This window comes from Erpetoichthys calabaricus, chromosome 2 (assembly GCF_900747795.2).
Source record: "Erpetoichthys calabaricus chromosome 2, fErpCal1.3, whole genome shotgun sequence".
Taxonomy (NCBI): Eukaryota; Metazoa; Chordata; class Cladistia; order Polypteriformes; family Polypteridae; genus Erpetoichthys; species Erpetoichthys calabaricus.
In genome coordinates, this window is record NC_041395.2 from 32,411,497 (window position 1) to 32,426,121 (window position 14,625).

The following is a 14,625-nucleotide window of genomic DNA, read 5'->3' on the forward strand; positions in this document are numbered from 1 at the left end:
CTGCATGTCTTCAAATCTCAAATGAGACTTTTCTTCACGAAGGAACAAACTGCCCTCTACCTTTCAAAACATTGACTCCGTTAATGTTTTAATTTGAGTTTGAAGACTCTCTTGTTTGGTGAATTTCTGTCTAACGGGAGGTTGAGGTTTTGTAACGAAGTAAGTTTAATTAGCATGTATTTTATTTGGAGCTCTTCATTTTGAATAAAAGCGTCTCCAAAGAAGAAACTTTAGATGGAACTTGCTGCAAAGAGACGTTTCATTGACATCTTTCTATCCGAAACAATCTCCTTATAAATGTTTTCATTCCAATATCACGTTATTTTTACACAATTTTTACCATCGCAAAACCACTCGGAAAAGACAAAAACTGCTAACTTCTACACAATATAAAGGCGGCTCCTGCCTCCTAGCCCATTAGCTTTGTTAAGCTTCTCTCAATATATCAATCTGAATGTATGTACACCCCGCCTCTTGGAAGAAATTTACCAATAGCTATAGACGAGAGAGTTGATAGGCAGGGCTTACTGTCCACTTACCACTGAAAATCTACAGTAAAAGGTTCCATCACCCAAAGATTGACATGAAGTTTCACCAATGGTCAATTAACATGACTAAGGCGGAGTCTTGTTCGAGCGAATGGTAGTTTAGACTTTGTGCATAAGTCGACAACAAGAAACTTACGTCCGCCATTTCGTGAGAAGAGCCTGAGCAGCGAGTACCAGGCAAAGACAAAGATCATTCTAATCTTTAAAGATAAGCGGTTTCACATAGTGCGATTTGTTACATTTTTATATTTATAGGCTCCCGGTGAGTATTTTGGTTTGGAAACCATAGAGCTTTATTTTTTGAATATGAAGTACTTTGGATATATTTTTATTTTTAATTTTTGCAGGTGGCGGAGGGAACGACTGCTTGCATTTTTACTACTACTGCAGTATTTTTAATTGCCATTTTTCGCATGTATGTTTTTCTAAAATATGTGACTTTAAACCGCCAGTGCCTTTTTAAAAACCCAAAAAAAGCGGCGGGGTTTGAATTTTTGATTGTGGATTACGTATTTTTGAATTTTATTTTTGACTTTCTGTTGCAATGTTTTGTTTGTGCAAGTGTTATTAGTTTTTGTCGATAAGTGTTTTGTTTTAAAATGGACCTGTATTTTTAATGTGTGATTTGTGATTTTTTTTCCCCCCCTGTTTTTTAAATCGCAAGAGAAACTACAGGATATACTTTTTCGCCATTACGAGCAGGCCTGGAGTCGCGAAATATTTTTAATTTTTTTTTTTTTTTTTTTTTTTTTTTTTTTTACTTTTTGTTTTCTTACTCATTTTTGTTTCCCCCACCTTTCTGTGGTTTTCTTTTCTTTTACAGTTAACCGTCAAAAATGTTAGTTTTGCCCAAATACACTGCACGGTTGTGTATTCATATCCAAACACTTATATAATAGCCCAATTTTGGAAGGCTCCATTTTAAGGCATTCAGAAGTTTAGAATGAGCTTTCAGACTTGTAAAATTCTAAACCTAATTATCCCCATGCCCTATTTTTATGAATTAGTGGTACCATTAATTCCAAATGTTTTGTCGGCAAAATAAAACACATTTCTGATTGCAAAGCTTTGCCTAAAGCAGTACTTGCTAATAACTAACCACATTAGTCATTGCCAGGTTTTCACTGAAGGGAATTTTTTGCTGATCTAGCGCCCCCGTGACTGGATTTTCATACATATCCCACGTGACATTTTGATAGCCTGATTAGACAGCAGTTATGAGTGAGATTAAGCTGTTGCTTTATAGTTCCTGCTTTTTTGATTTATGGGTAGAAAAAAGTAATCCTAACACTTTTAGAACTTTGTATAATATAGCACATAACCCAGTTTTAATCAAACCATATTTTATCAGTGTAGTACAAGACACATTTTTTCATACCTTCGAAGATTGAGTTCATCTTGGCCAATGTTAATGTTTTTGCATTTTCTTAAATAGTTTATCGTTAAATTGTTGGTTGGTCTTGCTAATATTTTTCTTTTAGCTCTTTGTGGAAAGTTTGGCTGCTGATTAATAGTGATTAGTGTACTTTTTATATATATATATATATATAGATAGATACTTTATTAATCCCAATGGGAAATTCACATTCTTCAGCAGCAGCATACTGATACAATAAATAATATTAAATTAAAGAATGATGATAATACAGGTGAAAAAAAAAAACAGACAATAACTATGTATAATGTTAAATATTAAGGTTTACCCCCCCTGGTGGAATTAAAGAGTCGCATAGTTTGGGGGAGGAACGATCTCCTCAATCTGTCTGTGGAGCAGGACAGTGACAGCAGTCTGTCGCTGAAGCTGCTCCTCTGTCTGGAGATGACATTATTTAGTGGATGCAGTGGATTCTCCATAATTGATAGGAGCCTGCTGAGCGCCCTTCGCTCTGCCACAGATGTTAAACTGTCCAGCTCCATGCCAACAATAGAGCCTGCCTTCCTCACCAGTTTGTCCAGGCGTGAGGCGTCTTTCCTCTTAATGCTGCCTCCCCAGCACACCACTGCGTAGAAGAGGGCGTTTGATAGAACATCTGCAGCATCTTATTGCAGATGTTGAAGGAAGCCAGCCTTCTAAGGAAGTATAACCGGCTTTGTCCTTTCTTGCACAGCGCATCAGTATTGGTATAATAATATATAATATAATATATATATATAATATATGTGCCCAATAATAAAACTGTAGATGTATACAATTTTGCTTTTTATGCATTGTTTTCCCATGTTGCTATTTAATTTGGGAGTGCTATTATAAACAGCAGCCATTATAATTTTTAAAGTTTTTCTCGAACTCCCTCTTGCAGCAAAAAAATGCTAAAATTTAGAAGGCAAATTAAAAAAAGGCTTTTGCCTTGAAAAGAAATGCTTTGTGTTAAGGGCATAAGTTTTATCTGTTTATAAAATCAGATACTTCCAATTGGAATGTACAAACCAATTTCAAACATGGAAAATTTAAAACCAAAAAAAAAAAGTCCTTACCCATTGAAATGAAATCTTGTAAATTCCCAAAAAAATACAATTTTTTCATGTGGTCTTGTTTTATAGGCTAGTGAATTTAATTTACAAGTTATGTCCCTTTCAAAACCTGGGATTGTTGCACTTTTGTATTAAAGTGTTGCATATCCTGTCTAGCTTTTTAATAGATGGTTAACAACTCATATATTTTGGAATAATTCCTGAATACTTTTTAGATACCCTGTTGCTGTAGGCGGTCTATAGGTTAACTTTTTGACAGGTGTTTTTAATGAGCTGACATGTTTTGCTGTAATTCCTGAGCTACTTTATTTTTTGGATATCTGTTCTTGCATCTAAGAAACAACAGAGGTGCAGTGTTGCCTCAGGGGTCTAGTGTAATGGATTTGACTCCAGCACCTATAGTTGTGTAGTCTGTATTCAGTCCTCATTTTTTAATGGGTTTTTGCCCTCACATGCATGAGATGTATATGTTGAGTAAATTGGCAATCTTCATTGGTTGCAATGTGAGTGGACAGTATCTTGTCCTGAATTGATTCCAGCCTTGTAAAGCCACAGTTTCTTCCTTCTGTATCTCTGAAGTAGGCTTAAAACTGTTAGTTTCCTTCATGTATAGATCTGAATTTAGAACAAATATATCTTGTCAGATGCATCTAGTGGCAACTCTGCATTACATGTAAGTGCTGCAGAAAACTACTTTACAGGCAATTTACATTCACGGATGTGGATCACAATGAATATTGATGTGGATTGCACACATACCGATACAGTAGATTTGTACTGGATAACTACGCCTGATGCATCATTGCACCACCAGTCCCTGCCAGACCTGAGCTTCTCTGCTTTCTCATTATAATGCTTATAACACGTTTTCAGAAAATTGGTAAACATTTTGAGGGACAGCTTTTTAGAGTTAATACACAACCTTTTAAGTGTGCTTTTTTTCTGTGAAATGTTCTCTGCCACATTCTGATGAAGTGTGGTAAGTCCATACTATGCAAAGCCTTTGTGGAACAAACAAAACATTCAGTACTTTGGGACTATATCTCCCATCCATCCATTTTCCAACCCGCTGAATCCGAACACAGGGTCATGGGGGGTCTGCTGGAGCCAATCCCAGCCAACACAAGGCAGGAACCAATCCCGGGCAGGGTGCCAACCCACTGCAGGACACACCCACACACCAAGCACACACTAGGGCCAATTTAGAATTGCCAATCCACCTAACCTGCATGTCTTTGGACGGTGGGAGGAAACCGGAACACCTGGAGGAAACCCACGCAGACACGGGGAGAACATGCAAACTCCACACAGGGAGGACCCGGGAAGCGAACCTGGGTCTCCTAACTGCGAGGCAGGAGCGCCACCGTGCCACCAGTATATCTCCCATTTATTTGAAATAATGAAATACGGAGAGGGGGGGCACAAGTTGTATGTAGGGAAAAAATGTAGGGACGAAAAGTCTATACATGCTAGAGTTTTTGAAATGGGCATTTTTTAATGGCTAACTGGAGTGATACTGAACCAAACTGCAGAGCTCCATGCAAACCCTTGTACATGTGCAGTGTTGGATGTGTAAATATAATTCATTTTAATTTTACTCTACAATGCTGATTGATTTTATTGACTGTTTGATGTCAGTCATTTCTCAGTGTTGTTTCTTCATATTTTCAGTAAAAGAACAATGTGTTCAACAGTGAGATGTTTTCATCAAAATTTGGAGTCGGTGACATGTTTCCAGGTGGTGTGGGAGTCAGATGGTTGTAGAAAAGCATAACAAGGATTTTTTTTACAGGGAATCTCCCTACATTGAGATCCCTACATTGTCTATTTTTAATAGATTTAATTATGTGTTGCACAATAAAATGTTTTTTTCTTTTAATAATTGCACAAAAAACCTTCCTGACATTCGAGAATTGATTTACTTTTTTGATCTTTTTTTATTTATTTTTTTTTTTAGTGTAAATTCAGTAGTGGCTCATGCCCCAGCATGCATTGCTTTTTGGCACTTTTAAAATTTGTAGTAGAAAAACAAACAGTCATTACTTTTGTGTATAGCTTTCAACTTATTTTGCATTTTCTTAACTGTTAGTATGTAAACCTTACATCTCAGAGCCTGGGCTGAATTTAAGAGTGCTGACATCTACACATTTTAATTTTTCATTACTTTTGCATTAAATGTGCACTTTAATGTTCTTCAATGAGATTTACGTAATGCATAACAATCACACAAGTTGCACATTGTTTAATCCTGATCCCCCCCGCTAATTCTGGGGCGTTGGGTTGTCAGAGAAGACTTGGATTATCTGTGAAATGCTTTTGCATTTGTGGGTAGAATCAACGCCCGATTTACCAAACAATAAGTTACTTGGGTAACTTCAATCAAATGTGATAGATTTTTTTAGTAGGAAATTCAGATGTAAAATCTTAATTACTAATTTTGTCTCCATTTTCTTTATGGAGTTGGGAAAACTTTGACGGGCTCCCCCATGATATCTTGTGCAATAAATGTATGGTATTCGGTTGTGGGTACTGTGTGTGTAGGTCTCTGGATTGGTAGAGACAGCTGTGCTTGCAACTATGCATTAGGCCAGGTTTGTACAGTGTTGAACCGTGCCAAGGGTGGATCTGGTCGCTTTCCCCATTTGGGAAGTTTAGGTACAGAATATCAGGACAATCCGAGATGACGGTATCTGGTTCGTGAATGCATGGTTTAGTTTTTTTACAGACTATGCTGTTTTTGTGGCCTTATCATTCCTCATAGGCACACATTGGAGTACTTTGCAAGAGAATGTGATGTATTTGAGCTGGGACTTGGCCTCTCCAGTTATAAGAGCATGTTCCTTTTCCCAAGAATGAGTGTTTTGTTCCCAGCAGGTAATTGGTGACCAGCTGCCCTAAGTTGAAACTAACATTGGTTATTTTCTTGAGTGAGGCAATTGTGAGGTTCAGCAGGGGGAAATATGCAGTGGCAGTATTTTGCAGGCAACAGACTGCGGTAGTGAGACTGGACCCAGTCTTCAGACAAAGGTGTTGATTCACTGGACAGTCAACATGTGTTTTTTTGGTCAGTATCCAGAGCGAGTGGGTAAAATGCAGATGGATGCTGGGTGTGTTCTCAGTAGTGTAGTAAAGAGTTCAAAAGTGTCATGGGGCACCCAGAATGAGTATCTGCTTCACCTAATTTAAATGCCAATTGAGATGCTTTGGTGGGGTGCACCAGTTGGCACAGCTCTTGGTTTGCTTAATAGGCAGTAGCAGCCGAGAAGGGACCCAGTTGCAGAGAGAAACATTTTGGAGGAAGTACATCTCTCAATTAGTCTGAGACTTCCTCAGGGGGCAGTGGAAAGTATTAGTGAAGATGGGGTGGCCCCACAACAATGACCTTTACAAGGGCTTAGCTCCTTTTGTTTGAATAGGATATATAATGGAATGCCAGTGTAAAAGTAGTGTGTAATGAGAACACATTTAATGCATTATCTAACCCCCGCCCATCAGTTATACAAGTGTCCCTAATCGAAAAACATCATTAGTTTGTTTTACGGTTTCCCCCGGAAATAGAGAAGAAACCTGCAGAATATTATGGGCCACTGCCTCTACAGTAAATGCACATAATGCAAGTGCTTAAGTTTGATTAGCATGTCTCTGGATTCAAGCATTATAAATGTGGTTTTGGTAGTGTTATGCATATATTCATCCAGATTCTTAAGACTTTTTAAAACTGACTTTTTAGTTTATTGGTTTAACATACCAGGATACAGATACTGAAGGTCAAGAGTACGTGTTTTCTGTACAGTGTTTCCCTCCTTTCTCTCAGCTTATATATAACATTAAATTATTGGAGTGGACCTTGGCTTTAATGGTGTTTTTTTTTGTTTTTTTTTTGTTTTTTTTAGTAATTGACCAGAGCATATTCTGAATTTTGTGTGACATTGGTGCTTCCACCATATATTTACAGTTTAGAGTTTAAAAACACCAATTTGTTTCACATGAGGACATGTATTATGAACAGCTGGTACACTTTTTTAAATTGATTGTTTTCACCCCTCACTTTTTTTTTTGTTTGTTTTTGCAGCAACTTTTTTGAGCAACGACGACCTGTAAGTCATTTTTTTTTTCCCACTTTTGGTTCTATCTTCATGTGAAGTAATTTTTTTTTTTTTTTATCCCCTCATTTGGCTTAGACTTTCTTAAGCGATGGCATGTTGCGCTTTTCTTTTAATACCTGAATTTTTTGGCTGTCAAGTTTAACAGTTAAAGGCATCCTTTTTATTAATGCGTATTTTTAGAAATTAGAGTATTAACGTACATTTTCTGTGAAATTTTCTATTTTTTCCTTGGGGTAGATGCTAGCATTTTACAGTGTCTTCAGTTGGGACTGTCTTTTTATAAATATTGTTTCCTTGTATTTATGAATTTCATGTCGGAATAGTCAGCTTCTTGGAACTGTACAGATTATACAATTGGCCTGCACTAAAAGCAAGTAAACTGTTGTCACCCCATTAATTGGTTATGCACTAGTTATGTTTACTTGCTAAAATCAAAAAACTGATAAGGAGTAAGTGAGAAATTCAGGCTTTGGATATACATCTTTCAAAGTGCAATTTAGAAAACTGACAACTTAATCCAAAGTTGAGTTCCAGTTCAGCATGAAATATGGTGTTCTACAAAAAAGACCTACATGACCAAAATGTGGTATTACAGAGGTGAAGGTTTAAACTGGTTATTAAAGCAATCGAAACCTCAGGTTTATGGATGGTACAGTACTTGTCAAAGTAGAACAGTAAGGATTTGTGGAAGTTTTCTTAAGCCCACGAAAGTTGACTATACATTTCCATTTTGAGAACACATTTAGTTGTAGTGCAGTATCTGAAGGAGTAGTTTTTAACATTTAACCATAATCTACCAAAACTGGTTAGATCAATTCTTGGAGTCTTAAGACAGAATAAAACTAAAAGTTGAATGTTGTATTGAGCATTCACATTAAATAAGGAATGCTTCTTTTGGGATAATTATTCATTAATTGATCTGCCAGAATGTACTCTGTCCTCTGATGATAAGCTTGTGTATCTAGAAGAAATGAATATTAGCACCATGGAACCCAGGATGAATCTGAAGTACAGCTGAAGTGCTTAAAGAAAACAGTCCTCTGTAATGTACACCTGTGATGATGGTTACCTAGTATCAGTAAAACCAGAAAAAGCTTTGACTGTAAGGCTGTTGGATGCTTTACTACATACTTGCTTATAGAAGGTGCTGTTGATTTGAAATCTTCAATTTACTTTTTAAATGAAGAATTTCTTGTTAACTTTTCAGTTGAAAATTAAGATGTAAACCAAAATTATCTGAATGAAAGTGTTCATGACAAAATGTGTATATTGTAACTAAAGTCCCAAGAGGATGTTCCTCCTATTGTTTGTGCAAAATCCACCCACCTCCCAAATGTGTGACTAATATGCAGCACCTGGTTTAAGAATTTTTTAACCTACAGCCTCCAAGTACCAGACAATATAGTAATCTCAATGTAAAATTAAACCTGTTTTCTTTTTTCCACTGCGACTTTCTGGATGTCTGAGAATACAGTTTGCAGAGTTCATCCTATGTCCAGTTAATGAATGTGTAGAGCACTGTTAATTAAAAAAAAAAAAATGAAACTTACACCCCAAACTGTAGGAGAAGGTAGTCTAGTTTACAGATGTAATTGCTTTATGAACATAGGAAGATTTCATACATTTTTCTTTTGATTGGTCTTTTGGAATTAAAAAATAAAAACAGCAGGATGTTTTGCTTCTGAAGTTAGTGGAAGGCAGTTCTGTAAATTACTTAACACAAGCCGATACATGCATGACCATTTCTGTCCTCCTGAAATGCACTGTACCATATAATTGAATCAGAACTGATCTTGGAGTTAACATGCTGCACATTAGACTAACAGTGTGGTAATGGTGCAGTATACAATAAGATAAGTAGTGTGTATAGAAAATAATTCCCACCTTCAAAATATTGACATTTTGTTGCTTTGTGGCCTGAAGTGAAGACGCATTTTTTCAGATGTACTAACTCAATGTAAAATACCGTAGCACAGCCAAATGAAAGATATATAATAGCAATAGTTGAGAAGAAAAATAAAATGAATCACTGAGATGAAATGTGACTATTTTGAAAGGGGGATGATTCTTTCTTATACGCACTATATGCAGAACACAAATCATTTGAAATGCACATTTCTGATGGTCCGTCACAAATATCCTAGTTTGGATTGACTGATAGGTTTCTAATGCTAGAAGTTTCTGTACATAAGATACTAAAGCCAAGCGTAAACTTGGGATCTCTGCTGTTCAGTGGTAAATTGCATCATCTTTTGAATATATTTAGAATCCATACTTCAGTGTAGGACTTCCAGCATTCCCATTGCTTGAAATGCTACTGAAAATGTTCTCAACTGCTCTAAATACTTCCAGTGGTGGTTAATTGTAAGTGCAATTTAAAAATAGACTGGGTTTTCTGTTTTCCCAGAAGGTGACCAATATGTCACCACTTTTTTTTTTTTTTTTTTTTTTTTTTTTTTTGGCAATATTTTTATAAATTTTATCAACCCACAAATGAGATTTTGAAAATTATACTTCGGTCATTCTGTCAGTTTATACAACACCTCAATTGATAATGGCTTCGTTTTTGGTTTCTTTTTAAGCAAGGAAGTGTTTTGCACTCTGGTTTTTAGAGTGTATTCCCTTGATACTTCCCAAATCTAATCTAGGCCTCCTTTATTTTTTTTCCCCCTTTCTACTTTTCTGAAAAAAAGTTGACTGATAAGGCCCAGAAGCGATTATTCACCTCCTGGGGCTTGATCAGGTAAAAATAAAGTCTTAATATTTCAACTTGCAAATGGATCCTGTTCAATTGGGGGTTGGGTGGATTTTTGGAGCTAAACATTATTTGCTTTGGATCCATTCTGGTCATGAATGATCAAAGCTGGTATCGATAACAAAGTCAACATTTTAGTACCAATAACGCTGTTACATAACCCATGAAGCAATCTCATTAATTTTAATGAAGTCCATGTTAAGTAAATTGGCCTGCTGTGACTGCCCAGCACTGGATGGGTATCCTATCCAGGGTTGGTTCTGTCCCTGTTCTTGGTAATGCTGTCATAGGTGCTAACCTGTGAATGTGCAGAAAGGGCTTCCATATGCACACAGACCACCTAGAACAAATATAGTAGCCCCAAATTCATGAATGTTTTGGTGCTTTCAGGATGGCCATTTTCATTATGACCTAGTTGGCTCAGCATGTACAAGAAAGCTAAATGTAGGCTATTACAAATCGCTGTGGCTATATATGCCTAAGGAGACTATGCTTGAGACATATTTCTCTCTAATAATTGCATGCTTTGTGGATTCTGTTTTCATTGAGACTTTAAATGGGAAATTCTAATATTTTGAACAGTTGAAAGTTGTTCATTACTTAGGAATGCATAGCAAGTTTTTCTTTCCCCCAAGTTAAATGCAGTAGGTTTGTAGACATGGAATTAATAAGCTGGGCAATGCATTTTATTGATCACTCTTGTCACCAGCCACCTAGTTGGCTGTTAAATCCAGAATATTTTGTTCATTTAAAGACAACATCATCTGGGTATTAAATTCTTGAGAGTTTGTAAGACTATTAGAACATTTTGAAAGATTTAGATGAGAACAGGCCATTCAGCCCAATAAAGAATGCCAGTCCTATCCACTTCATTCTTTAAAATAGCAGCAAGTTGAGTTTTGAGGGGCTTTAAAATTGTAAAGTGTCTGTGGTTCTCTGTGTGAAGAAAACCTGATGCTTGTGGGAAATTTACCCTTAAGTTTCTGTGTCTGAGTTCTTCTTTAACTCATTTTAATGTAGTGGTCTCAATTCACTGCACTAATTTCATTCATAATTTTGAACACTTGCATCATATCGCCTCCTGATCCACTTTTGCTTAAATTAAATGGCTCTGCTATTTTAATCTTTACTCTTATCCCATACTTTCTTATAATCATCCTAGTCTTTTTTCTAGCTCTTCTGTGGTTTTTAGGTTTTTTTTGTTTGTTTTTTGTATCCTAGACACCAAACTCCAGGTGAGGTTTTATCAATGTGTTGTAAACCTTTGCATAACCTCCTTTGACTTGTATAGCACCATTTTTAGAGTTCAACCTAACATTGTTAGGTTTCTAAACGGCTTTTGAATGCTTTTTGTAGTGACGAGTCCGTGATGATTCCAAATCCTTCTCAAAAGGTGTACTTTTGGGGGGTCTATAGCACACTCATAAAATACGGCCTCTGTCCTTAATGCTTGCCAGACATCCTCATTAAAATGTCATCCAGATGAAGAATTGCATTTAAATTCTGCTTTACATAAATGACAGCCCCTTTTTTTTGTTTTTCTTCATAAATGTGTACCCATCTATGTTATACTCCAACCACCCTGTTTAGCCAGGTTTCTGTTATTGCTGTAATATATTTTACTACATAAATCCAAATCACTTGTTTTATTTGTAATTCTAGCATTAAGGTATGCTATTTTGTGCTTAGTTTACTTTTGCACTTTGGGTTAGATTTTACTTTACTATGCATATTTAGTTTTACCATTGTTCCTGCTAATGTACATTTCTAAACTTGACCTGTCTTAAACTCCCTCTTATACCCAGACGATGGCGGAGCAGGTCCCATTTCTTCCTAAAGGATTCCTATTTCCCCATAAACCTATATGCTTCTGACCTACACCAAGATTTGAGCTTTGGGTTAAGCCTTCTAATCTCATTTTACCTCAACTGGCACGTTGCACAGGCAGAACTTTGAAGAAGACTACCTTTTCAGTTCTGCTCCTCATCCTCTCACCTAATTCTTTAAATTTTGATTGCAGAACTGGCGTCCTTCCCTTGTGTATATGGGGAAACTTCTGTGTGTTTTTTGTCCTTCTTGTGTACATAATCTTGTCAACTTCCTGTCATAAATTTTTACATTTTCATTTGGGTGTAATTTACTGTAAGTGCAGAAACGGTTAAGTGGCATTCTGGGCTAAAATTATGACCTAAGTTATGCGAGATAACTGGGTTACTTGTTACTTAAAAATAAATATTTGCATCACAGTTTAGGATAATATTTAACACAGCTGCCAGTTTGGTTTTTGAAAACCATATATTCCTTTATGCTGATGTTAAAGACTCCTAAAATTTAAATTATTAAAGCAATCCTTATTGAATGCCATATATTTAGCTTTTATCTTCCACCATCATTAATGAGAATTGAAACTAGATTTGTTTGGATGGTTAGGGCTTCAACCAACAACTACTGTGTATTACTGATTATTTGGTTAGCTTTTTAATTGGTTTAAATTTAAATTAATTATATACAAGAGTTTCTTGTACATTGCTCTCCTTCATAGCAATAGTACAAGCATACTCTGAAATAACATTTGCAAAAAGTGTAGCTGCAAGCATTAATTTTAAAATAGTTGTAACACTTTCAACGTAGTTGATGTCAAAGGTGGTAGTAAATTTTTAAAACCAATTGAGCACTGACAAATATGAGTGAGTATTGTTGGGTTTGTAGCCTCCAGATGGCAGCAAAGAACTCCATCTTACCTATTTCATTATGGCATCAGAATGCCAGCAATAAGTACTTTGTAGAAGACGACCTTTTACATATTGTTGAAACCGATTCTGCATTGTCAGATAAGGATTGTGTGCTGATTGAAGAAAGAGGCATTAAGAGTATTTCTCCGTTATCCGTAAATGAGTGAGAAAGGGTCAACCATTACTCTGTTTTCCTTTTGCATGTCGTAGTTGTACGCCTATACAGTTTATTTTAACAAATCTTACAAAACACACATTTCTTACTAAATTATTCCACACTTCTTTATTCTTTAGTTTTTGACCTGCCACCATGTTGGTCTTCTGTATCTGCAATATCTTAAACTGTGATCTATGTTACTTTGTCAGTGAGGTGAAAATTCATTTGATGCTATTTTCATTGTTAGTTATTATGTAGATTAGTTGTTGTAGCCGTAAGAATGAAACTTTTAAGATCGGTAACTTGACGGTAATGCTGCTATTCCATGCTTTGGGGCAGAGTTTCCATTGATACCACACTCCCATTTTGTTGTAATTGCATGGATTTCCAGTTAGGTGTTTGGAGGGCACCACTTACTTGATCTGTAGAAAAAGCAATTTAAGAACAATGATAACAAATGATGCATTAAAGGTGCATCTTATGGCCTCCGATTCCCATTTCTGCTGGTTCTGTGTGTGTGTGTGTGTGTGTGTGTGTGTGTCAAACCCCCCAAATCAAATATATATTAGACTAAGGTGGAAGATCAGCAATCCCGTTAATGCTATTGGAATTCTCATTTTCTTTGAATTGCATGTGACTGCAGGAAGTGCCATGTTGGACCCTTTTCTTTATGTTGTAAATTTATGCAGTGTGTGGCTGTCACAGCAGCAAGGTTTGGTAAATTTGTCTGTATGGTACTTAATCGTAGTGATACTTTGAGGCAGACAGCTGTGTAAAAACAAGGCCAGTATATGGGGTACTGTCAAGTGATTTTAGAAAAGAAAAATTTGGTTTCTACACCGCAGTAGTTTGATACTAACCATGTACTAATTGATCCCTGGTCTGTGGGGTTTTCCAGGGTTTGGCTCTCTGTGCCCACCTATTAAAATTCCTCTAGTGCCTTCTCTTTAGTAGTTGTCGAAGAGGCACCCATAATTACCTAGCTGCTGGTTTTCACAAGAACTTTAGTATACACCCCCAAAATTCGCGGGGGTTACATTCCTTAGAGCACTCGTGTATTTTGGATATGGTAAAAAAAAAAAATGCCTATTTTTATAGTTTAAACCCTAAATATGCCCCCAAAACGCTTTAATTTAATTTCAAACTCAGCTATTAATAATACATTACCTAAAAAAAAGAATGTAACGGTAAACTTGTATACTGTACTGCTATGTCTCCCGCAGTGCTAGAATGTAAAATAGCGATATTACTGCTATATGTACAGTACTGTAATTTATGCAAGCGCATTTTAATTGCCAGAAGCCTTAGAAGGTGCAGGGCATTTCGACAGCATCTTGGGGCTTTAACCCTTAAACTGCCACACACGTGGGGGGTTAATGCATCCCTGGATGCCAAATACTTTTTTGCTGCACTTTAAGTAAATGTCACAATTCACAAAGAAAAAGTAAAATTTTAATAGAACACATTTTTCATGCAAAGAGCATCACAATTACTGCAACAGATAATTTTATGCACTAATGAACTGTAAAAACTATTTAAAAATACTACTTGAACAATATGTACAAGATGCAACTGATGCCATAGATGAAATTAAGTAAATCACCAAACCAACTGTGCTTGAACTGGCAGCATGCAAACACACATAGAGGTAAACGCTGACGCTGTTTCAATCCCAGAGATAGTGAAGGCTGCAGGGTGTCACGCTTGGATCACAGAATTGCACTGAAACACAGGAGATTGTAGAGAGAACTTTATTCTAACACTTCAAACAAACATGTTTCTTTCAGAAGTAAAACGAGCAGTTATCGATTTTAAGAGTAGGCAAACATCATTGGGGCGCACAATGGGAGCGGGA

General features: G+C 36.4%; 1 protein-coding gene across 3 annotated transcripts in view; it reads left to right on the forward strand.

Annotated features, from left to right (window-relative positions):
• Window positions 1-672: 672 nt before the first annotated feature.
• The window catches only part of hnrnpc (heterogeneous nuclear ribonucleoprotein C), a 45,791-nt gene continuing 31,838 nt past the window's right edge, over window positions 673-14,625 (forward strand). Inside the window, exons 1-2 of one of the 3 annotated variants that reach the window (XM_028793563.2) lie at window positions 673-810; window positions 7,093-7,117. The gene's annotated coding sequence lies outside the window, so the exon portion shown is untranslated. Of the gene's footprint in view, window positions 811-895; window positions 964-7,092; window positions 7,118-14,625 lie in introns of all 3 variants that reach the window. The other 2 variants (XM_051923300.1, XM_028793564.2) reach the window with 2 other exon arrangements.